At 38.1% G+C, this 25,328-nt stretch overlaps 1 protein-coding gene and 1 non-coding gene across 2 annotated transcripts in view; both read right to left on the minus strand.

Annotated features, from left to right (window-relative positions):
• Nucleotides 1-25,328, minus strand: part of Itgbl1 (integrin subunit beta like 1) — a 246,366-nt gene that overhangs the window by 193,983 nt on the left and 27,055 nt on the right. The gene's annotated exons all lie outside the window — the stretch shown is intronic.
• Nucleotides 4,798-4,925, minus strand: LOC116914156. Its single transcript, XR_004389706.1, has one exon. It is a non-coding gene; the product is annotated as a U6atac minor spliceosomal RNA (small nuclear RNA).

Raw genomic sequence — 25,328 nt, forward strand, 5'->3', positions numbered from 1 at the left:
CACAAGAATGCACACTATTATTAACCAAAGGGTATATTATTTCAAATGTCCTGCATTTTTATTTTTAATTTTATATAATATATTTTAAACATGTTTTCCCTATCCACTCTTCCTATATCCTCACCACCTTCTTGCCCATCTTATTCCACATTCATGCACTCTCTTTAAAAGTATACGAACAAATTAAAATGGCAAAACAAAGCATAATAAAACAAAAGCCCACCAAAAAAAAAAAAAAAAAAAACAACCAAACCACATTGAGTTTGTTTTCTCATTCCTGTGCATGAGGCCTCACTGGAGTTTAGTCAATATACCTAGTGACAGAGCATTGAAGAAAAATAACTTGCCCTTTGTTACTAGGTTTGAATTGCAAATAACTGTTTGGTTAGATAATGGACCAGATGTCTACTTTCGCCCCTCAGATCTGGGTTTCCACGTGACTTACACCAGTGCAGGCTTGTGTGAGTGCCACAGACTGAGTTCTCATGTGTATCGGCCCTGCTGTGTCTGACAGACTGTTTCCTAGGTCATTCATCCCCTGTGGCTCTTCTTCCACAGAGCTCCCTGAGCCTTGAGGAGAAGGTTTTGATGAAGACATCTCATTTAGTACTGAATGTTCCAGGTCTCTCTCCCTGCACATTGTCCACTTGTAGGTTTCAGTGTTTAGATCCCATTTATTATATAAAGGAGCTTCTCAGATGAGGATCAGTGAAGCATTAGTGATCTGTGTATAGCAGAATGCCATTAGGATTCTTTTTACTGCTATGTTACTTTAATAGATCCTTTTATATTTTTTTCAGCATCCTAAGATTTAAAAGTGCACTGAATATTATGAAAGCAATCAGCCACTCTCTGTGTTGATTTAAAGCATGGTCCACATGACAGAATTCATAATCCATACCATCAGCTGAGGAAAGAATGTTTGTCTAGGTCCTAGATCCTAGAAGATAACAGTAGAGAGAGAATCTTGTGTACTGTATGGATACATCACCTCTCAATTAAAAAGGCTATGGCCTATGGCTTAGGCAGGAATAGAGGTGGGGCATCCGGGAAGCAGAGAGAATTCAGGCAGGAGATTCACAGGGAAGATGTGAGGAGCCATGGTGGACATATGTTACCTGAGCATAAGTAATGAGATAGTTGGCAGAATGTATATTAAAATAATTGGGTCATCTAAGTTTTGATCTAGTCAGAGTAGAGCCTAGATATATGGTTCAGGTATTTTTAAATATATTTTGAGTCTGAGTCTTGTTTCTGGGAGCACTGGGCTGTGAGGAAGAACCAGGTTTAACTTCTACAGGGAATCACAGCTGTAAACTGCCCCCTAAATTCTCATCATTATACTCATAGATTAGTGAATCTCTCAGTGCCCATTAGAGATTCTTTCATTTGCACTATATGGTAATTAATATATAGACTCTATATTAATTGGTCAATAAGTAGAAAATAAGTGAATTTACATAATTCAGCTCTGAATGGAACATTTATATCATAGCACCTTTCCCCTAAAGCTCAGGGATCATAAAAGAAGTGGGAGCAAATCTATTGTCATAACCAGAGGGAGTAGATGTCCACAGCAAAACTGTATTTGCACAAATGAACTCAGTGCAGCTGTTACTACATCCACACGATGTTTACATCACCAAACTAGCCCTCAAAACCGGGAGAAACTAATGAATCCCAGAGCCATCTGAAGATACAGCTGCAATCCATACTACTGGGGGAGCAAGGAGAGCTCTGAGAGGTTTCTCGTGATCCAGGAGGTGGCCGCACACTCTGTGTGTGTGTGTGTGTGTGTGTGTGTGTGTGTGTGTGTGTGTGTGTGTGTGTTTTCTCGGGTGTGTGCACATGTGCGTGCATTCATGAGCATGCCAGCACTTAATGGATTCAACAGTTCCTTTTTAAACAATTTTAAAATTAAAAAAGAATAGCAAAATTTGGAAAAGTGGTGTGGGAATATTGAAGAAATTGGAGGGAAGGGGATACGGGATGGATTTGATTAAAAAATATACATATATATATTGATAATAAATAATGTCCAAAAATTACAAAGAGATGGGTAACCCTTTACCACAGAAGTTCTTCAGGATGAATATAGTGTAAATTAGAAAGACAATGAACGGCCCGCTGAGAAAGGATTACTCTTTGGGCACGACTGAGAGAAGGAATCCCTTTTCCCACCACACAGGCCAAGGGGACAGCTTGATTTCACTTTCTACCTCAGCATTACTAACTAATCCACAGAAGTGCAGATGCTTAAAATGGCTTCCATTGCGTATATCCCAGTTCTATGAGTCAAAAGACTCAGCACAACATAGCTGGGTGCTTTGCTCAGTGGTGGCACCTGGCTACATTCTCACAAGGAGGTTCAGACAGAGAGTGCTTCCTGGCTAAGGCTCTGCCCTCACTTCCTTGTGTCTGTAAGGTTTGTAGGACTTTACATCTTCAAATCCAGGAAGAGAAGGAAAGGGTCTCATCTGCTTTGCAGACTAATTTCAGGAACGATATGGGGAGTTTTCTCTAAAAATTTAGATCCCACTTAGATCTGCCTTGCTTGGTGCATTCTCTCTTCCAACAAGATTTAAAAAAAATTAAAAAACAAAAACTATAGCCAAGTTTACATATAAAGTTGGTAAATATTTTAGAGAAAAAATAACTTTTAAGTGTCCATGGGAAAATCACAGGCTTAAACATGAAAGTTGTAGTCTTCATAGTGAAATGATAAGGTTAGAGTTCTCACAAACCCCAGGCAGGAAAGTCAAGAAGAGCAATGTTCTTAGGAGGCAGGTTGGAATTTCAGGAAAAAAGAGAGCCCATGCTTATTCATCTGGGAACTCCTCCCTTGTCACATTTCCTGGGAAAATTGCCAAAGATACAGAGAAAAAAGTTTGGTGTAAAGATGTTGGAAATTGGGAATAAACTGAGTATAAAACATGTGTCACCAGACAATGTAACAATGTTCATCAAAACTGTAAAAGTTTAAAAGTGCTAGGTACTACTGATATTGTCATAAAAAAACACACAACCAGTGTGGAATTTTAATTCTAGTAGAAGAGAGGGTGCAAGAAACTAATTATGGATTACCAGAACTATCACAAAGAGAGTTAGCATGTTTCGATGGTCAGGTTTATAAGTAAGCTTATTAAGAAATATTTGTTTTAATTTTAATATTTTAGTTATGTATTTTTGTCTGTGAGTGAAAATGCCCAGAGTCCAGAAGAGAGCACTGTATTCCTTGGAGCTACAGGTTGTGAATCACCTGATGTGCGTGTTGGGAACTGTAGCTGAGTACTTTGCAAGAGCAGCAAAAATTCCCAATCACTCAGCCATTTATCAAGTCCCAGAAATAATTTCTGTGCTTAGACTTGAAGCGTGTCAGTAAGTCAGTTATGAGCCTGTGGGGACAACCTCTGATCAGAGGAAACACAAATATAGGAAATACCCAGGAAAGAGTTCTAAATGCTGAAAATGCCAGTCCCCAAACTCCTTTGCAAGCAGCAGTCCAGGAAATTTGCATATGGAAAAAAATTCAGAATAACCACGGGATCAAAGTGGGGTTTTTCCTATAGGCTCATTCCTAAAATCATTTCTTTTAACTGTGCTAATGACTTCCATGAGTTCAGTACGTTTATCCTGTTTTAAAACATTAGCTAGAAGCAATTATTAATAGTTGTAGTTAATGGTAGCTACATAAAAATTCCTATAATGACTACAAAAGCAGAGTGAAAGAACTAATATATTCTTTTTGAAAGATAAAATGCATTTGTTATTCTATCACAAATTTCTCTACTTTGAAATATATATGATTATTTTTTATAATTATCAAAAGTAAAATGTTCACTAAAATATACCATTTTGAAGTATAATAAGAAAGAACAATTATTTGTTCAACACAATCATAAAACCACAATCATTTATTTGAAAGTAAGTTATCTGTTCACAAATTTTCTATGTGTACAGTCTGTAAAGCAGAGTTCTCCTTGTTGCAGTTTAAGCAGAGAACAGATATTGTCTTCTTTTTCTTCAGGAACTTCTGTGGTAAAGGTGGAGAATAATTAAGTAGGTCCAATTTCACAATGGACAAATGAGAAGCCATGGTCTCCCCATCCCTAAAGACTTTACTTTGTGTTATATAGAAAGACTTTACTGTGGAGAGTCGTGGAGAGAGAATGAGCTTCAGTCTAGTCCCTCTTCAGTGATCTTTGCTTCTTTTGATTCTTTGCTTTTTTACTTCCCCCTTGGTGTTGTGGGAAGACCTTCCCACTGAGGTCCTACTTGCCACTCCTGTGGAGGAAAGCTTTTCTTACACTTACATCTTCAAAACCACTGTCTCTGCTTTACTAATGACTCCTTAAAATCCATAGTCCTTAAAAATTGGAAGCATTTTACTTTTTCATGTTCTACTGGATAGGCAGTTCAGAGCCAGAGCCCCAGGAGACAAGAATCCTGAATGTTACAAGTGTCAAAGGATATCAAACGCAAGACGAAAGAAAAAAAGAAAAAGATATCTTTTTGCTGAAGCAAATCTGATCTCTGTTAATATTTCCCAAGCACTTCCTCCAAGGTCAAAACTGCTTCTGCCTTAGAAATGTTCTGTATAGCCTGAAGGTCAAAGATAAGTGATCCGTGTGAGAGCCAGCCTGGGCCACATCCAGGCACTGCCTGAACATTGTTGTGTTTGTTCATTTATGCACCTCTTCTTACTTCACTCTGAATATTTAAAACATCTTGCTCATATCTCAGTACCTTTTTGTATATAGTCTTTCACAATTACAGTGGGAAGGGTGGGGTTGTAGTTCAGAACACTGGTCTAGCATCCGCAAGGTTTGATCCCCAACATCAACCGTATGCGTGTTGTTAGGCTCAAGGGCCTCCTTCCATCCTTGTCAAGGGGAGTGCTAACCTTCTCTTCTTTCATACAACATGATTCCCAACATTGAAAGAGGGGGGGGAAATACTATAAGAAAAAACATTACATTCAAAACCCTATTGCTAGACACACATACACAACTAGAAATTTATCCTATAATAAAGAAGATTGGTTGATTATTTCATTATGATTGACACTTTATCTTTAACCATTTTGTTTAACAGTTCCCTTCTTTTCAGTGACACACATACAATGAAAAAGAAGAACGCTATGTCTCCTGGGAGTTTGTCCTGAATTAAGACAAAGTCTAAAATTCTGCACATCTGGGCCATCTTGTTTAGCTCAGCAGTGCATTGTCACACTTTAGGACATCTGAAGTGTTAAAAAAACATCCATAGATTAGTTCTACATTGAGCACATTGCAGTAGGCATCAAAAGAATATTCACTTGGTGAGAAATCCCACCTTCAATGGCCACAGAGTCTCTTGCTAATAGATCTGCTTCTCATAACATTGCAGTATTGCTGTGGCTTAGTTGCCTGAGCAGGTCTGTGATCCACATGCCTACTTCCAGCAAGTCCATGTTCGCTTCTGTTGTTAGTTGGTTTCCTTAGAATAGAAAACCTGCTTCCTGACACTACCCAATCCAGTTGACTGGGGGTCCATTCAACCTGTGCTATATTTGCTTTGTGAGCATTCAAAGGCATACAAACATGGATATAGTCAAACGCTAACCTTTCTTTTTTCAGTACCAGGAAAACACAAAGCTGATTAGAGAAAAATTCTTAAACGCTCTCAGTTTTTGATGTCATTGTTCGTCATCAATGCATGCCCAACTGAAGTGGAAACTTCTGGTTTCCTTGAAAAGTCAGTTAGATCAAAGAACGTTTTGCTGAAGCAGACACAGGTGAAAGGATGCATAATGTTAAGAAGAACCCAACATATGGTAGAATACTCTGGATGGTAGTAGTATGACTTGCCATTTCTTAACGGTCATTATTTGTCATGACTTCATAGAAAGAAACACCAAAAATCTTCTCATGGTCTCCTGGCACTTTCTTGCCACTTCTTCAGACTTGGGCCAATTGGCAGAGTGATGTCAGCTGATACAGGCTCATGTGGACGTTTGCTTAGAAAGACTCACATGGCAATTTGCTGAGGCAACACCATGGAAAGACACATGATGTTTGTAGGGAGTATAAATAGTACTCAATGGACAGTGGTGGGGCTTGCATAGCTAGCTTTGCAACGCTTCCTTGGTCTTGATTCTTTGCTGATCTTCTCTTCATTGAGAGAGGATCCTGGCATCCTTACTGGTCCTGGTTACTCCCACTGACTTATGCCAATTCAGTGGTGGCCTGGCAGTTTCTGCTGGGTCATGCCACAGATGCTGATTCGTGTTTGCTTTCCTGACATTTGAACTGGACTGCTGGTATATTTGTGAAGTATTTGCTAGTGGATCAAGCTGCCGCTGCTGATTCCTATGAAATATACTGCTGATTTCCTGACAACACAGATTGGATTTGCCCCCAAAGAACAATTTCTAAATAAGTTCACTGCCCCTCATATTCTAATAAGCTTTCTTTTCCACTATCTCTGGTGGACATTCGGCTAGAAGGGAGGTTAAAGCATTTAAGAACCTTTATTAAAAGTAGGTTTTGAAAAACCAAAACACCACCCCATGCCAAGTGCATGGCAAATATTAAACCACCTGGGGGATTTGTTTATTGATTATGTTGCTCTTGTTAATCCTCTCATCTCTCTAGCTAGACAAGTCAAAACCTGTTAAGGGTATCCAGGACAAAGACATCACCCTTCTTTCAAAACTTTCATTGCATCCTACACTATAGACTCATTGGCTTATGTTTATCTCATTAGACCATGACCACAAACTCTTTGAGGGTATAGATATCAAGTATACAACAGGTACTTAAGGAATGATAGTAAAATGGGAGCAGAAAAGTCAAATAAGGACACACTTCTACAACAAGGATCTTCCTGTTCAAATGCCTTTCACAGAGACACAAAGATCCTTTTAGACAATTCTACTGACAGTCCATTTCATGGTACAGAAACCCCATTAAGGGGTGTGTGTGTGTGTGTGTGTGTGTGTGTGTGTGTGTGTGTGTGTGTGTGTAATGCATTCGCTGTTAATCTTGGCCTTTTGTGAAGGTTTCGGCTTTAAATGTTTATAATAAATAAGTGGGTAAGCTTGGGAATGAATAACAGCTTAGAGCACAGCATGGACATCCCAAATGCCCCAGCATTAAACACTTCATGGAGAGATGACCCACTGAACACTCTCTTTTACCCTCACCTTCTTCCACTTAGGTAGAATTATCTCTAATTGTGCAAAAAGGCTCTGAGGTACTTTTCCCTCCTCTGGCATTATGTGAGGATGTCATTTTCTCTCAGTTTAGTGGATATGCCTTAGAAGATTCTGGCAGGTCTATTTTCTCCCTAAAACAGGCAAGACAGAAGGAGCAACAACCAAGGCAAAAGAGTCAGTCAGTCATTTGCCAGGTACTGTTTCAGCTTCTTTCAAGTACAGTACAAAAGGCTTTTAGATAATATGGGATTGTCACAGGATGTGCTTAGACATATGAATCTGAAAGGCTTGCTACCAAGTCTCAGGATCTGAGCACCATCCCTGGCACCCACAATATGGAAGGAGAGAACTGACTCCTGCACATAGTCTTTTAACCTTCACATGTGGGTCCTGCCACAGATTTGTTCCTACACAAACATATGCATGAACACACAAAATAAATACAAGTATTAATGTGTTAATTGTGAGCATGAGTACTATGAAGGGAAATCGTACTTTGATGAAGATACTTAGGAAAATTCGTAGAGCATTTGTTTTATTATTAAGTCATGCTGTCCTGCCTGCAGGTGAAATTACAACACACACTTTTTACCTTATTTAATCTGCAAAGCAAATATGAATTGCAGGATGCAGAGACTCGAGTTACTTTCTAACCCCTCACTGGGTTATAACTCTTTCAAAGGACACAACTCCTTTTCCATCCACTTTACATGTCTAAAACTATGCATAAAACAGGAGAGATGAAGTTCAATAATAAAGGTTAGATTTTAAAAACATAACCTATCCTAATCACGAGGTGTCTGATAAGCCTCCTAGGCATATATCTTATAAGCTAATTGTAATCTAAAAAGTATTATAGTATTTTGCAAAATAATATTTATTCCATAGTCTTATTTGGTAATTTCACCTATCATTTACAGGTTAATGGGAGTGGCCATATTTTATCATGGAAGTAGATGTTTCATGCACTGTGAGAGCCAAAGTTATGTTTTAAGTTTTAATTACTGTTTTAAGAGATCCATAAAACAAAAATGTCTCCAACCTTTACAGACATTTGCAAAGCCCTTTGCAGAAGGACAATTACTTCCTGAAGTGCTGAAGGCTATTGTGTATAGAAGATAATAAGCCATGTTTTTTTGATCCTCTAAACAAATTTGTTTGAGCCAACTGCACCAGATGTGTTTGATCAAATGTAGGTGGGAGATACAGAAGCAGAAAATTCTTCAGGATATATAGTTGTCCTTGATTGGACCTAGTAGAAAATATGATGGCCTTATGGGTTTGTCTTTTAAAGCCTCTGCAAAATGTGAGTCGTTGCCATTTTCTGGGAACCCAGGAATGTAGCTGGCCAGAGTCCATCATACTGGCCAGATTTTAATCAAAGTCGGTTTCAAATTTGACTCAAAATTGTGGTGGTGGCCTTATTCTCACATGGTAAAACTGAAAGTAATCCATCAGTTTTCAGATCACATTAGCATGAAATAACCCCCTAGGGTTAGAGAATTTACAGATTCACATACTCCAGTCTAACCTGTCTTCTTCCAGTGATCACAGACCCTTACCTTATCACACACTGCCCTTTGTTGGCACCCATACAGGCTGTTCTATCATTTTAAAGAAGACAATCTCAGCTCTGTTGTTAATCACTTCATTAACTTTAGTTGCTGTGGCTGAGGAAAGATTCTTTACTTCCAGGGAATATAGATGCCTCAAAGAAACTAATGCTCTCAATTTTAGTAACTATTTATTCTAGAATTCAGGATCGCCTCCCCTAGGGGCTGTGTAGAAGACCATTCAGAGTTGTCCATCAGTGTCATGTTCAAAGGCAGGCATGGTATTAACCAAGATGGATATTGTGCAGATCTAGCCCATGGGTGAGGTCCTGACTTACCCAGCCATCCTTCTTTGTCCTTAGCCTGAAGGTAGGACTGTGCTTTGTTTTGCTTTGTTATTTCAGAATGCTTTGTCCTGTCACCCTAAAGATGATTCTCCGCTCTTATTTTTGTCAGCATTTTTTCCACAGGTACAAGATGTTTGATGGGGCCATTCAGATTAGCTCTTCAGTCATCATTGTGATTTCAAATAGCCTTAAGAAAGCTTCCTGTGACTAAGCCACTACCTAAAGACTATACATGAACTGACCCTGGACTCTGACCTCATAGGGTAGCAATGAATATCCTAGTAAGAGCACCAGTGGAAGGGAAGCCCTGGGTCCTGCTAAGACTGAACCCCCAGTGAACTAGATTGTTGGGGGAGGCGGCAAGGGGGGGATGGGGAGGAACACTCATAAAGAAGGGGAGGGGAGGGGATGTTTGCCCGAAACCGGGAAAGGCAATAACACTCGAAAGGTATAAAAGAAATACTCAAGTTAATAAAAAAAAAAAAAAAAAAGAAAGCTTCCTGCGTTCACTATTCAGATGAATATTTAGATATCTGGATAAAATGTGCAACTAGATCTTTTGGTTGGTTTTATTTGTCAATTTGACACACTCTGGAATTATCTAAGAAGAGAGTCTTGCAGGGGTGGGGAGTGCCTAGACCATGCTCGGCTTATGACCATGTCTTTGAGAAATCGTCTTGATTATATGAATTAATGTGGAAAGACCCAGCCTAAAAGTAGACTGCATCATTACCTGGTTTCCATTCTGAACTCTATAAGAATGGAGATTGAAAGCTAAGCAGGAGACATTCCTGCATTAATTTCTCTCTCCTCTTGCCTGAATGTGATGTGAATACTTGTTTCAAGTTCCTCCATTGGCTTTCTGATGATGATGAACTGTAACCCGAGAGTGTGAACTAAAGTAAACTCTTTTGACCTTAGGTTGTTTTATGCAGGGATATTTATCATCGCAACAGAAATGAAAGTAAAACACCAGATTTCTTCGGCTGTGCCATATTCTGCCTAAATCCTAATTTTAACCTTTCTCAGAACAGAAAGACCTAAAGGACTTTTAAATTGATTGTCTTGCTTTTTTTTTTTAACCTAATTGACCTCTGACTGATAAGACAAACAACTTAATTCAACTTTTGCACATGTGAACAAACAACTATCAGGTTAGGGTTGTTTTAATGGCTACACATGAAATGAGCTCCCAGGAGCACTGTATTTGAATTAGTTAGAAGGCACAGCTATAAATTTAAAGGTGTTGTGGGGAAAGACGGACAAAAAATACAATTTATCTTTCAAATTCTTTATTCTCTCTGAGGAAATGACTAGTGTAGAAAAGAAACATACTAAATCATTTCCCCTCTTATCTCAATCAGTAATAGCCTTTAAGCAGTCATAAAAGAACTGAGGGAAATGCAGTCTTTCAGATTCTTAACTAATAGCATTTCTACTGTGCTTTTCTACAGTGTATTCACAAAAGAAAAACATTGTGGAAACAAAGACTTATTTGTTTACATGCATGTCTTTCCTAATTACCAACATAAGACATAAAACATTACAAATTCTTAGTAATAATCTATTTAATTGGTAAATATATAAGCAAGGTCTATCTGGGCCCTGACTATCAAAACATCCATAGAACAGAAATTTTAGAGAATGAATTAGTAAGGACAAGATTCAAATTTATTTAGAATGATGCCTTGTTAATTAAGATTTAATTATAATTGTGTCAGATGCAAGAGGAAAGACTAGTCTAGGCTAATCACTCTCAAATGCTTGCCAAGTAAGCGAATTAATGAATTAAAAACAAATAACCAGACAACGAATACTTTGATGGACAAAGTTAGGGTCAGATTTGAGAAAGGACAAGTAGCCTTTGGAAGGGCTAGACACGGACTTCAATTTCTTAGCCCTGATGTACACAAAAGAGAGTTCGACATTGGTACCATTTGAACTTATTGTTATAAACCCAGACCCCCCAATCTATATTTGATTTAGCAATACAACCTTTTAGAGAATTAGATATAAATGTGCTTAACACTAAAAATTATTAATTATTTTAAATCTTTTAATACAAAATTCTAAACTGTCATGAAACACTAGGTTTTAAAACATTGCACTTATGCCCTATAATGCCCATTTGATCCTAAATCTCTGAGCTCTTGGAGGGAATAAGGTATAGTCTCATGGTGGTTTGTTTGCATCCCTCTGAATTTCACTGATGAAATCTATTCCAGGTTCTCCTTTCTGACACTTTCAGGGAAATGAATATATTTAGGGTATGAATGCATTGGATTACTTCTTCAGGTCTTTATCTTTAAGGCATGAGATTTACAAATATTAATAAGGATTTACATTAGGATGCTTATTGGGCACCAAATGTTGTACCTGTTATAGTTTGTTCACTACTGGTCCAAAAATTTATCCACCAGGACAGACTTTGGAGAAATCTGGACTTTATGGGAGCACAGTGACCATTCAACATATAATATTTGAAAGAAGCTGATTTCACTGGCCCATAGAGAATTTTCAGATATGTCAATCAAATAATATCTATTGTTGAGAAACTTTAAGAGCTATCATGGGACATTATGACTCTCTGAAATAATACTTTACTATGGCTTGTCCTCTGTGTAATATCAAGGATATATATATATATATATATATATATATATATATATATATGAATGATTTCATTTTGGTCTACTGAAGCCAATATATTTCTAATGAGAATGTTATCACTGGACCACTGAACTCTTAGTGGAAAAGCTCTCCCTAGAAATAGAATCACTTGAAGAGTGAAGGGTACACCATAACTGTGCATGTTAGGTTACTGAGATCTAAGGAAGAAGCCTACAGCATAAATTGTCATCAGTAGGGACAGATCACTGTCTGACAATATCCTGCCACTCTGTAAGAGAGCTGTAGGGAACTGCAATTCAGGGGATCTTCAATGACTGGGCCACCACATAAAGACCAAAAATCATGAGAGAATTCCCTGCCATTTGCTCATGTTGTCCTTCATTTCTCCAGACTAAAAAACACTTTAAATTATTCAAATTCTCCCAGGGACAAAAATTGGGACTTTTGGCCATATAGGGACAAACCTAGGACATCAGAGATTAAATTGAGCCAAGGAACAGGAGTCAGAAATTAAACATCAAGTCAAAACCAAACAAATACTTCCAAACAAACAAGCAGAGCCCTCTACTCGCTGCACAACAGAGCAAGAGACGTGACATAAGACATGGTATAAGAGTGACAATAGCTAAGAGATAGATATTTGTGTGTGTGTATGTGTTGTTGTATATGTGTTTATGTGCTCTTCATGGGTACATATGGAGTGAGTCTAATAATTGATGTCAAATGTCTTCTTCTATAGTTCTCCACCATGGTTTTTGAGACATGTTCTATCAGTGAACCTAGAATTCACAAATTCAATTAGGCTGGATAGACCAGAAGCTCTGGGGGATCTTTCTGTTTCTGTCCTTCTAGCAACAGGAATATGAATGCATGCTGTTATGCACAGCTCTAACATGGATGCTAGAAATCTAAACTCACATCCTCAATATCGCACTGTTATTCTACCCATTGAATAATCTTCCCATCGCAGAAACATAAAATTTTGCTGTTAAGAAATGACATGCCACTTTATTTATTGTCAAGAGAAAGTTGGAAAAATAATGAAGTTAGATATATTGCCTGTGACTCCAGTGGGTAATAAAATTGGAGTAAAATTCTAAGCTTGATGCCATTTGTCCTAGAAGGGTTTAAGACATTTCAACTAGATATTAAGATGATGCTGATAGATGCTATTCACAAAGAACTTAGATTATGTAGCAAAAGAGTTTTTTATTATTATTCAATCAGAACAAAAACTGTTTGAAGACTATAAAATAGTATTTCCTGCTAAGATGCCTCTAGTACTCTAGTCATGATTGTCAACTTGGCAGATTAGAGAAGTCATGTACAAGACAAACTTAATGAGGATATTTGTGAGGGTATACAGAAGAAATTAAAGTTATATATTAAGTGAGATGTAAAGTCCCACTTTAGATGTGGGTGGTAGCATTCCACAGTCTAGATTTCCAGAGTGAATTTACAAAGAGAAAATGAGCAGAGCATAAACATCCACTTCTTGACTATAGACACAATGTGAGCACCCTTATACTACTGTTGCAATACCATTCAGTCCTGATGGACTGTAGACTCCAGCCAGATAAAACTAAGCTCTTCATTCTTTACACTTCTTTTCTTAAGTAATTTGGTCACAGAAATGAGAAAAGACTAGTACAATGTCTCTGTGCACCCACGGCCTACTTACATATAAATTAGTATAGTTATTCACCAACCTAATGTTGTATATGAGATGTATTTTTTACAGGTGGATAAATATGTTCCAGTTATTCCTACTTCTGAAAAATTCAGAGGCTTAATTAAAGATTGTTAAATTTGATGTGATTTGGAAGAATCATAATCTCACAAGTATTTTCTAGCATTTGGTTAATATTCAAAAAGAACATTGAGTTCCCTAGAAGAGAAGATTCACTCAAATATAACGATAGAGCATAATAAGCCTCCCCGACAAAGAGCAACATGACATTTTTAACATAGTGGTACTTTAATTGCATCCCTACAAAGGATGATTTTATTTCCAACACTGTTCAGCAGGATTTATCCCACATTAATCTCAGTGTGATAAGAAAGGAACCCAGTGGAAAATGCCCATAATCAGGAATAATATTTTTTTAAAAAAATACTTTATGATATAACTTCCTGGACTTTGACTAGCTGAAATAGACAATGGACAAAAATAATCCTAATATAAGGCATCATACAGAGGATATTTTGAATATGTAGGGGATGGGTTGCAAGACCTCCTCACCTGAAAATATAAAGGCCCACAGATATGCTGTTTGTATATAATGTGTGAATACTGTCCTGTACATTTTTCTTTTTTATTGCATATTTTATTTATTTACATTTCAAATGTTATCCCTGTTCCCAGTTTCCCCTCTGGAAACTACCTATCATCTCCCTCTCACCCTGATTCTATGGAGGGTGCACCCACACCCACTGAATCTCTCCTGCCTTCCTGCCCTGGCGTTTCCCTGCACTGGGGTATCTAGCCTTCACAAGACCAAGGGCTTCTCCTCCCACTGATGACCAATAAGACCATCCTCTGCTGCATATGCAGCTGGAACCATCAATCCCGCCATGTGTACTCTTTGGTTGATGGTTTAGTCCTTGGGAACTCTGGGGTGTCTGGTTGATTGATATTGTTGTTCTTCCTATAGAGTTGCAAACCCCTTCAGCTACTTCAGTCCTTTTTCTAACTCCCCCATTGGGGACCCTGTTCTCAGTTCAGTGGTTGGCTGCCAGCATTTGCCTCTGTATTTGTCAGGCTCTAGCAGAGCCTCTCAGGAGAAAGCTATATGCACTATATGACATCTGTGCGATAGTGTCTGGATTTGGTGACTGTATGTGGGATGGATGGCCAGATGTGGCAGTCTCTGGATCACATTTCCTTCAGTCTCTGCCCCGCACTTTGTCTTCCTATTTCCTCCTGTGAGTATTTTGTTTCACCTTCTAAGAAGGACTGAAGCATACACATTTTGGTCTTCCTTCTTCTTGAGCCTCATGTGGCATGTAAATTGTACCTTGGATATTCTGAGTTTTTGGGCTAATATTCACTTATTAGTGAGTGTATATCATGTGTGTCCTTTTGTGATTGGGTTGATGATATTTTATAGTTCCATCCATTTGCCTAAGAATTTCATGAAGTTATTGTTTTTAATAGCTAAGTTTTTAATACTTTAAGTTTAATAGTTAAGTTTTTAATAGCTGAGTAGTACTCCATTGTGTAGATGTACCACATTTTCTGTATCCATTCCTCTGTTGAAGAACATCTGTGTTCTTTCCAGCTTCTGGTTATTATAAATAAGGCTGCTTTGAACATAGTGGAGCATGGGTCCTTGTTATATGCTGGAGCATCTTTGGGTATATGCCCAGGAGTGGCATAGCTGGGTCCTCGGGTAGTACTATATCCAATTTTCTGAGGAACTTCCAGACTGATTTTCCAGAGTGGTTGTACCAGCTTGCAATCCCACCAGCAATGAAAGAGTGTTTCTCTTTTCCCACATCTTCATCAGCATCTGCTGTCACCTGAGTTTTTGATCTTAACCATTCTGATATAAGGTGGAATCTCAGGGTTATTTTGATTTTCATTTCCCTGATGACTAAGGTCATTGAACATTTCTTTAGGTGTTTCACAGCCATTTGATATTCCTCAGTTGAGAATTCTTTGTTTAGCTCTGTACTCCAATTTTAATAGGGTTATTTGATTCTCTGAAGTTTAACTTCCTGTGTTCTTTGTATAAATTGTATATTAGCCCTCTATCAGATGTAGGATTGGTAAAGATCTTTTCCCAATTTGTTGGTTGCCCTTTTGTCCTAATGACAGTGTCCTTAGCCTTACAGAATCTTTGCAATTTTATGAGGTCTCATTTGTCAATTGTTGATCTTAGAGCATAAGCCATTTCTATTCTGTTCAGGAAATTTTCCCCAGTGCTCATGTATTCAAGGCACTTCCCCATTTTTTCTTCTATTAGTTTCAGTGTATCTAGTTTTATGTAAAGATCCTTGATCTACTTGGTCTTGAGCTTTGTACAAAGAGATAAGAATGGATTGATTGGCATTTTTCTACATGCTGACCACCAACTGAATCAGCACCATTTGTCATTTGTTGAAAATGCTGTCTTTTTTCCACTGGATGGTTTTAGCTCCTTTGTCAACAATTAAGTGACTATAGGTGTGTGAGTTCATTTCTGGTTCTTTGATTCCATTGATCTACCTGTCTTTCTCTATACCAATACCATACAGTTTTGTTTTGTTTTGTTTTGTTTTTTTGGGGGGGGTTGCTGGTTTTTGCTTTTGTTTTTGTTTTTTTATCGTGATTGCTCTGTAATACAGCTTGAGGTCAGGGATGGTGATCCCCCCAGAAGTTCTTTTATTGTTGAGAATAGTTTTAGCTATCAGGGATTTTTTGTTATTCTAAATGAATTTGAAAAATGCTCTTTCTAACTCTATGAAGAATTGAGTTGGAATTTTGATGGGGGTTAATGTAGATTGATTTTGGCAAGATGGCCATTTTTACTATATTAATCCTGCTAATCCATAAGCATGGGAGGTCTTTCAATCTTCTGAGATCTTCTTCAATTTCTTTCTTCAGAGACTTGAAGTTATTGTCATACAGATCTTTCACTTGTTTGGTTAAAGTCACACCAAAGTATTTTATATTATTTGTGACTATTGTGAAGGGTGTTGTTTCCTTAATTTCTTTCTCAGCCTGTTTATCATTTGAGTAGAGGAAACTTATTTGTTTGAGTTAATTTTATATCCAGCCACATTGCTGAAGTTGTCTATCAGGTTTAGGAGTTCTCTGGCGCCCTGTACACTTCTAATTATTTTCAGATTATGTACAATAGAAATGTAACAAAAGCTCTGAATTTAGTTGTTCTGTGTGTTTCATAGGACTAATGACAAGTACAAGGGAATGTATGTATTAGCACAAAGTTATTATTTCTTTTCTAACCTATCTGAACTGATTAGGTATGTAACATGAATAAATGGAGGGTTAATTGTACCCTGAGAACACAGAGAATGTGGGACATAAGGGTAACAGTTTCCCTAAGGCACACTGGTGCTGTAGAGCAGTACTGCAGACTATAGAGACAGTAGAAGATGGATCTTAAGGGTGACAGCTGTGACCACGATTTTGATCCAACTAATAACCAAGTCAAGAAACCAAACAGAGAGGAAGAAGGGTGTGAAGTGTCAAATGAAGGAAACTGAAGCTGCAAAAGTCTGCTCCAGACCTCCTGTTTTTTCTCAGGAGCAATCAGGAAGCACAGTCATCCAAGCCATAACCTACATCTTGTTCCTTTTGCATTTTATTTTTCTCTTTTCCACTAATTATTATTATTATTATTATTATTATTATTATTATTATTATTATTATTATTTAGATATAAAATGTTTTTCATTTCCAAGTCAGAATCATCAAGCATTTCCCTCTCTGGGGTTATCCGATTACTAGTGAAAATAAAGTGCCAAAGTCCATTCATTTCTAAGTCCCCACAAAAAGAGGACAGGGAAGACATGAGGAATGATTTGCCCTAGCCAAAAGTGGCAACTTTATACTTCTCCTGTTCCTTTTATCCTGTTCCAAAAATTGAGTCCAGGGAGTACCACAGTGGAAGTTAGAGAAGGAAAATTATCTTAATGAGAAATATTTGGATGCTACCACATAGTCTCCTTTCTCTTGGAGCAAACAAATGGTCTGCAATACTTTCTGTACTCAGAACTGCAACCATCTAAATTGCTGGTGCAATATATTTTACACCAAATATGTCTTTAAAGTTATGCATATCTGCACATGAGACAGAGCTTGGCAGAGTTAAGCATAACAATGGGAACATAAAAGCAGTCGTTTAACCATGGCTGAGATAAAGTTCTCATCCACAAAGTGAATATATGGTGAAGGCAGATGTGTGAAGCTCTTTATAACAGGTATCCAGGTGTATTAATTATTTTTTGTTGTTATTACAAAACACAAAGACAACTTAAGAGACAGGATTTTTTTGGCTTAAGGTTCCAGAGGGTTAAGAGTCCATCATGATGGGATAGAGGCCTGGCAATAATTAGAAGGCATGGTGGCAGGAACAGGAAGCTGAGAGATCACATCTTTAACCACAAGCATGAGGCAGATAGTAAACACGAAGTGGTATAAGGCTATACATCTCAAAATCCACCACCAGTAATATACTTCCTCCAGAAAGGCTAAACAGTGGTTTAGGCCACTTCCCTAAACAGTGCCACCAACTGGGGACCAAGTGTTCAGGTGCATGAATCTATAAGGGACATTTGTAGTTCAAACCACCACACCAGGGAACAATTATGAAATCACAAAGACAGCCAGGTAGCACTAGAGAAGAGTAACTAGAAATCAATAAGGAACCCCCTAAATATAACTGGTCTTGCAACTAATTTAACAGATTGGAGGTGCAATGAGCTGACTTACAGAACACACTTGTGTTTCGCAGTGCGTGCTTAATTACCTTTGTAAATTTAATGCTAAGTGAAGTTTTACCCTGCATTAACTAATTCTTTCATTTGTTTTAAAACCCTGAAGCCTTAATGAGCCAAACAAAATCTTTTGAAACTAAAGCAACAGGTTGTAGATTTCTAGGCATATCACATACATGGTAGTGCTGCCTTCCAAAAGTACTAAGCAGTCAAATCAATCTGTGGAAGGAGTTTCACACCTATATGAAACTATATGCAATAAAGTTATTGTAATACACAGTCCAATAGGAAAATATGTCAAAATTTCTACCCTGAAACACGTCATTGTATAAGATTATTCTAATATTTTTCCATATTAATTTTGATCTAATAAATTTTGACATAGGAACTTGGGTCAGCCGCTGGGGTTTCAAGGGAAATGTAAGTTGACAGTGGAGACAGCTCCCCAAGAAACTGTACAAAATCGCAGTAGAGAGCCTTTCTCTTTTACAAAATTAGAAGGAAAGAAGAAGTGTCAAATGTGTTGAATTCCTGCATTCCAAGAGTCTCCATTCATCAGACTGACTGGACTGGAAAATCTTACAAACTGAAACCTTAGAAGAGTCTCAGGACATACCTATGATTGGAAAAGTGCTGGCCAGGAGCTGGCATCAAAATCTCCCCACATCTCCTTGGAAACTGTCAAAGTGTTCAACCCCACAGAAGGAATATTTGCATTTGAGTCTGACAATGGGGAATTTTGTTACTTACCCAGAAGGAAAACACATTTCATCTGAATTCCCTAGAATAAAGGGAGATCAATGCTATTTGTCTCATTGGCCCCTCAGCCTTAAACTCAATTTCCAGGTAATTTCTAGAGACTACTCAGTCACATAGATTAATTTCCCTTAAGGAGAGCTTCACAGTCACTCAGGAAGTAGAGATGCAATGAGCATCTAACTCCTGGGAAAAGGTATCAGGTCACTCTAGAAATTGAGCCCTTATTTACAGAAATTCAACATGGCTCATTTAGGTTCATACATATTAAACAAATTCAGCTTGTCTTTCTGAATTCACTCTTTCCTTACCTTGCTGAACTAGAGAGAACTTTCAGATGTTCAGTGTTTTCCTATATGAAAAAGTCCATATATGGCTTGCCTACAGCTTCCTATATGTCTGAGCCTAGCAGCACACAAAGTTTACATGTGATTGTGTATTTTAAGAATAAAGTCAGTAAAGGGGGAAAGAAAAAAAATTCTCTATCTAAAACTGTACCTCCTGCTACCTATGTCATTGAAATTAATTCTCTAAATTTGGGTGTCAGATATAGGGCATATAAAGCATTGAAGAATCAAGTAAGAAATAACACAATCCAATGGCCAGATGCTGTGAGCAGAAATAAGAAGTAATTATCGTCAGGTCAGATCACTACAGAACCAGTCGACCGCAAGTCTGGCTTCTCCCATCTCATAAGTAAACCTGCGGCCTTTTTGTCTTTTGTCTCACATAAGAGTCTACTATCAGGAAAGTAGTTCCATAGCCTGTCTTGCTGTGGAATTGGCCCTCAGCTATGCTCCCTAACCTGCCTGGTTCCTGGACTCCCTTGAACCATAAGCTGGGTGCTGGATATCTAAACCACACCTGCCTATAAGCTCTTGGTTTACAGATCCTATTTTCCTAATATCTCAATTCTTGTCTCTGTATATTTTTAAGGATGTCTTTGTTCTAGGCACCCTCATTAATAATACTATTGCTGTGGTAGAGTGTCTTTAAAAGGTCTTTAAGCTACAAACTTGAGCTATACTTAAACACAATGAATATGACCTTATAGGGGATTGTGGGAATCTAGTTTCTGCCTCTCATGTTATATGGCTTGCTGACTATGAAGTATGTGGCTTCACCCAATCATATGTTGCCTGTTGTGCATTTAAAGGCAATGACATCAACCAATCAGAGACTGGAACTCCAACATTATAAGCAATACAAACCTTTCTCTTATAAGTTGATAATATCATGTATTTGGTACACTAATTGAAAAAAAAAGGATGTTTAGGTAAGTTGGAATTCATATTCAATATAATAGCATTTATTTTATGGATTTGTTCATATGACCTTGCAATGAGAGAATAATGACAAGAAGGAGGTAGAGGATGCTATTGATAAGAGAATTTAAGCTTTCAAGGGAAAATCAAAGGCCACCGATATTCATTATGGATATTTTGAGGAAAAATCAGTAAGTCATGAAAGACTTAAAATCAAGAACAGACATTCATATCAAGCCACTTTTCACTCATGCTTGATTTTCATACAGCAAAGTACAATTATGCATATTGTTAAACAATAAAAAACACAGAGCCAGAAGAGACTTCAGAGAACACCTAGCTCAAGGCACTCCTGTTACTGATGAAGTTTCGGAAATGTGAGGCTTCATGTGTGACTTTCTAGTAACTAAAACCATGTTCTAACAGAGTGAATGCAAGCCCTGGCCTCCTGACTGCCATCTCAGAGGGCCGTCCCTACAGACGCACTAGTCTACCAATGAGTTCATCTATCCATGCATGATGAGTTAAATTCCACTCTGAACATATTTTGCTGTTTTGGAGCCTAAATAGGGTTCAAGTTTGATTTCAGTGTGTGTTTTCAGTTGGTGACAGATTTCCTCAAGTAATCATAATCTGAGAAATGCAAACTATATAACGTAGATTGGGAAATATATGTGAGCTAGGAGAAATGGAGTGGACCAAGGAGGTAAGAAGGAATCTGTGTGTAGATCAAATGTGGAAATTGAAATTGATGGGTAACAAAGGATATTTTAAAAGCCAATATAAGACAAAGATCTGAAAGTAGCAGTCATATTTTATTGTACATTATATAATATATTATAACATATGCTACATAATAGTAATTTTCATTTCAGTGATTTACATAGAATCACTGTATTTCTTCAAGTGTGTGGCAAGAAGCAACTTAAAGATGCCATGGTATCTCAATACAGAGACTTGCCATGATAAAGAAAAACCGTGCTCTATTTACCTGCTAAAATGCAAAAGGCTATTTGAGGGAAGAGAACCTCAATTGAGAAAATGCCTCCAAAAAATAGAGCTGTAGGGAAGCTTTGGAGCATTTTCTTAGTGATTGATAGAGGAGGTCCCAGTACACTGTGGGTATTGCCATCCCTAGGTATATAACCATGTACCAGTCAAACAGTATGAACTTGCATATACCTTCCTGGAAGTTCCCAGAAAATTATTTCTTGAGCCTCTTCTGTCTTTTGTCCAAGTGTGCTTTCCTATAAAGTAGGCACCCCACATTAATGTAGGATTTGAGACATACCTCAAATCATGTTTGAAAAAAATCTTCCTATTTCTACCTTTGTAAAAGTATTTGTGAAAGAGTTGTACAGTGCCAGTGTGGAGATCTTCCCAGGCAGGGACTTGGTCCTGGGAGCTAGTTCTCTCAAACCCAGCCTTGAGAGGATGAGATGAGGACAGAATGTTCCCATTCTAAGTTGAACTCTAGGATGAGAGCAGAAAGCATGCCAGTGTTTTTGCTTCTGGGATGGTGTTCTTGATAGTTTTATATCAACTTGACACGAGCTAAAGTCATCTGAGAGAAGGGAATCTCAATTGAGAAAATGCCTCTAAAAGAGAGGGCTGTAGGCAAAGTTATGGACATTCTCTTAATGATTGATAGAGGAGGTCCCAGTCCAATGTGGGTATTGCCATCCCTAGGGTGCTGGTTCTATGTTCTATAAGAAAGCAGAGTGAGAAAGCCACAAAGAGCAAGCCAGTATGCAGCACTCCTTGGCTGCTGTATCAGCTCCTGCCTTATTTGAGTTCCTGTCCTAACTTTCTTTGATGATGAACAGTGATATAGTCAAATAAACTCTTTTTGCCCCAGTTGCTTTTGGTCATGATTCTCATCATGTGTGGTTTCCTCACAATAGTAATCCTGACTAAGACAGATAGAGAGGGAACATCATTCAGCTAGGAATGGGAAAACAAAAGAGATCTTCCCAGTGATAGCAGAGGCAAATTACTGCCCACCGTTCCCACCACTTCTATCTCACATGTTTCTCAGCGGCACATACTAAAATATTCTACTAAGCATAATTCTTTCCAAAGATATTTCTTAGAGCCTCTTAAGAACTAAGTTACTCTAAAAGTTAATCTGGACTCTATAATGAGCATTACCATAAGAACTGAGAACAGTAAGCACCTCCTTTGCTGTTGCTGGTCAAGTTATAGACCTGAAGGTTCAGCAGAGAAGAATTGAAAACCCTCTCTGACTGCTTAGGAATTCCCATTATGAGAATCAGAGAAGGACCCCTGAGTTATATAATCACCAACTCACATCAGCTAATACACCCCTGCTCTCTTACAGTAAAGATCACACTGCTACAATCATGGTGTATTAGAAAACATGCTAATTTTCAAAAGGAATGGAATGCAAAGAGTACACCTATAATTTCACCAATGTTACAACATTTCACAGAGGCTTTCACTGATCTCTGCAACATACTATTCTTATAAAATGGAGTGGGTATACAGCAGGGTTTGGTGATTTTTAAAACTTGATTATTTTCAATATAATGAATTAGTTTGCTTGCTGTCTTAATGACCAAAAATTATGCTTCAAGTTGATATGATTTAATGCATGTACAAATAGTTCTCATACATTTTTCTCTGAAAAATGTGTTCTGTGAAGTCTGGGTGAGGAATATTTGCTATTCTTCAAAAACATCAGACTTCAGTCCCCCAGAATCTACATTGGGCAACTTACAACCACCTGTAACTCCAATTCCAGGAGGTCTAATGTCCTCTACTGGTTTCCACAGGCAATTTATACTCAAATACCCAGATATTCACACATACTCAAAGAATATTTAAAGTCTTAAAAATTCCATACATGCACAGTATTTTTCTTCTCTTAAATTATTTCCAACAAGAATGATCTGAGGTAAAAGCTGTATATAAAAGGTTTATATGATTATGTAATAATATAAGATATATATTCAATAAATGTTCACCTTAGGGAGGTGTGCATCATGCATTTCTATGTGGCTATGCATTCTGATTTCAGTGTCACATTTTTAATTATTTTAAAATTCTTAAGTTTAAAATTTTTGAGACAGTATTACTAGAAATAATTTTATCCTTTTAATAGAATCAGGTTTTTAATTGGATATTTTCTTTATTTACATTTCAAATGTTATCCCCTTTCCCAATTTTCCCTCTGGAATCCCCCTATCCCTTCTCCCCACTCCCCACTGCCTCTATGAGAATGTTTCCCACTCAGCCACTCACTTCCTCCCATCTCCCCACCCTGGCATTCCCCTACACAGGGTCACTGAGCCTTCATAGGGCCAAGGGCCTCTCCTCTCATTGATGCCAGATAAGGCCATCGTCTGCTACATATGTGGCTGGAGCCATGGGTTCCCCCATGTGTACTCTTTGGTTGGTAGTTTAGTCTCTGGGAGCTCTGGAGGATCTGGTTGGTTGATATTGTTGTTCTTCCTATGGGGTTGAAAACCCCTTCAGCTCCTTCAGTCCTTTTTCTAACTCCTCTATTGGGGGCCCTGTTTTCAGTCCAATGGTTGGCTGAGAACATCTGACTCTGTTGGCTCAGCCATTAAAGGCTAGGTTCACAGCCAAAAATAGAGTCACTTTTTGACAAAGAAGTTATAAAATCTGCCTAGAAAATAAATGACCACCAAAATGTAGTGCTATATAATTTGTAGATTGCTGTCTTTATGTAGGTGAAGACAGGCACAAGATAAAGCAAGGCCTGTGATTGGGCAGTGAAAAAGTTAGGTGGGGACAGAGTTTTGGTATGGCAGGAGGAGGGAAGGAGGAAAAGAATCAAAATGGAGGAGAAGGACAACCCAGGTCTGTATGTCCTTAAATGGCCACAGGTAGTTATGAATATTTCATAAGGGATGAATTTTTATAGAACAATTTATCTTATCTAGGTGGACAGTTTATAGCATTATCAATTGGTTCTGAGTTTATTGTGCAGACATTTTGTGGAATGAGAATTTAAGATATAAACCTGATTGCTAAATTACAAGCTTATTGATTTTTGGTTTTAACGGGTTACTGGGAAATTGTGACGATAACCATTAGAGGGCAGATGCTAGGAATGTGAGCAGAGTCCATAGTAAGAGAGCCACAAGATAGGTGGACTCGGTATGGAACTGGCATGGCGGCGACCCTCTTTGGGAACTAGATGATAGAGTTACAATAGTAATACTAATAGTAGCTGTGACAGCGTGGTTAGGAGATTGGGAGCTTAGTGGGTGAGATGCTTTGCAGACTGAGATGAAAATATCCCGCAGATGCCATGTGGCCCACAGGAGCCAGCAGTAGTGCAGGATAGTAGAGATTCTTCTTTTAATATTTACCACAACAAAAATTAATTTACAAATTGAAAGCAAATTTCACATGAAATCTGAGCCAATTTTGAGATTAAAACAAACAAACAAAAAAAGAAAAAGAAAAAGAAAAACCCCACCTCTGTAGACTTCAATAAAACAAAAGGGAGTGAGAGGCCAAATCGTTTAAGTTCAGACTCCGTTTTAGAGAACCTGACCTAAATTTGTATTTAGGTGAACAGGAAGGTACCTAGCATTTCCAAACAAAATTACCCCCACAAAATCCCAAGCCTAGTTCCAGTCTCTAAGCTCACCCCCAACAAGACCTGCATCTCCAGGTTACACACCCAATAAGACCACCATCTCCAGGTTATTACCTCATCAGATCTGCACCCCCATGTTTCAAGCCCACCTCTTGCTTAATGACCACCGATGCAGAAAGAAATAGAAATCAAGTTTACAGTTTGACTCCTAGGACCAGTCAATTATGTTAAAGTCTATAGTCGCTGTCCAATTAGATGTTTGCACTTTTACCCATCCTGGCTCCCATTGCTGCTTACTATAAAGCCTTGCCCCAATAGATACTTGGGGTTCATCTCCACCAAAGACCATCCTACATGTTGGTAGTGAGCTGAGGGGCCCGTGCTAGCACAAATTAAATGCCGTGCTGTGACTTGCATCAGATCAGCTCCTCTCTGTTTGTGGGGGGGTGGTGGGTTCAATCCTTCCCTGGCACTACAGGGGGTCTCTAAATGGTTGCCTGCTTCATTGCTCTCTACTATATGTGATATGATTTTACAGCA

The sequence above is a fragment of the Rattus rattus genome, chromosome 12 (genome assembly GCF_011064425.1).
Source record: "Rattus rattus isolate New Zealand chromosome 12, Rrattus_CSIRO_v1, whole genome shotgun sequence".
NCBI lineage: Eukaryota > Metazoa > Chordata > Mammalia > Rodentia > Muridae > Rattus > Rattus rattus.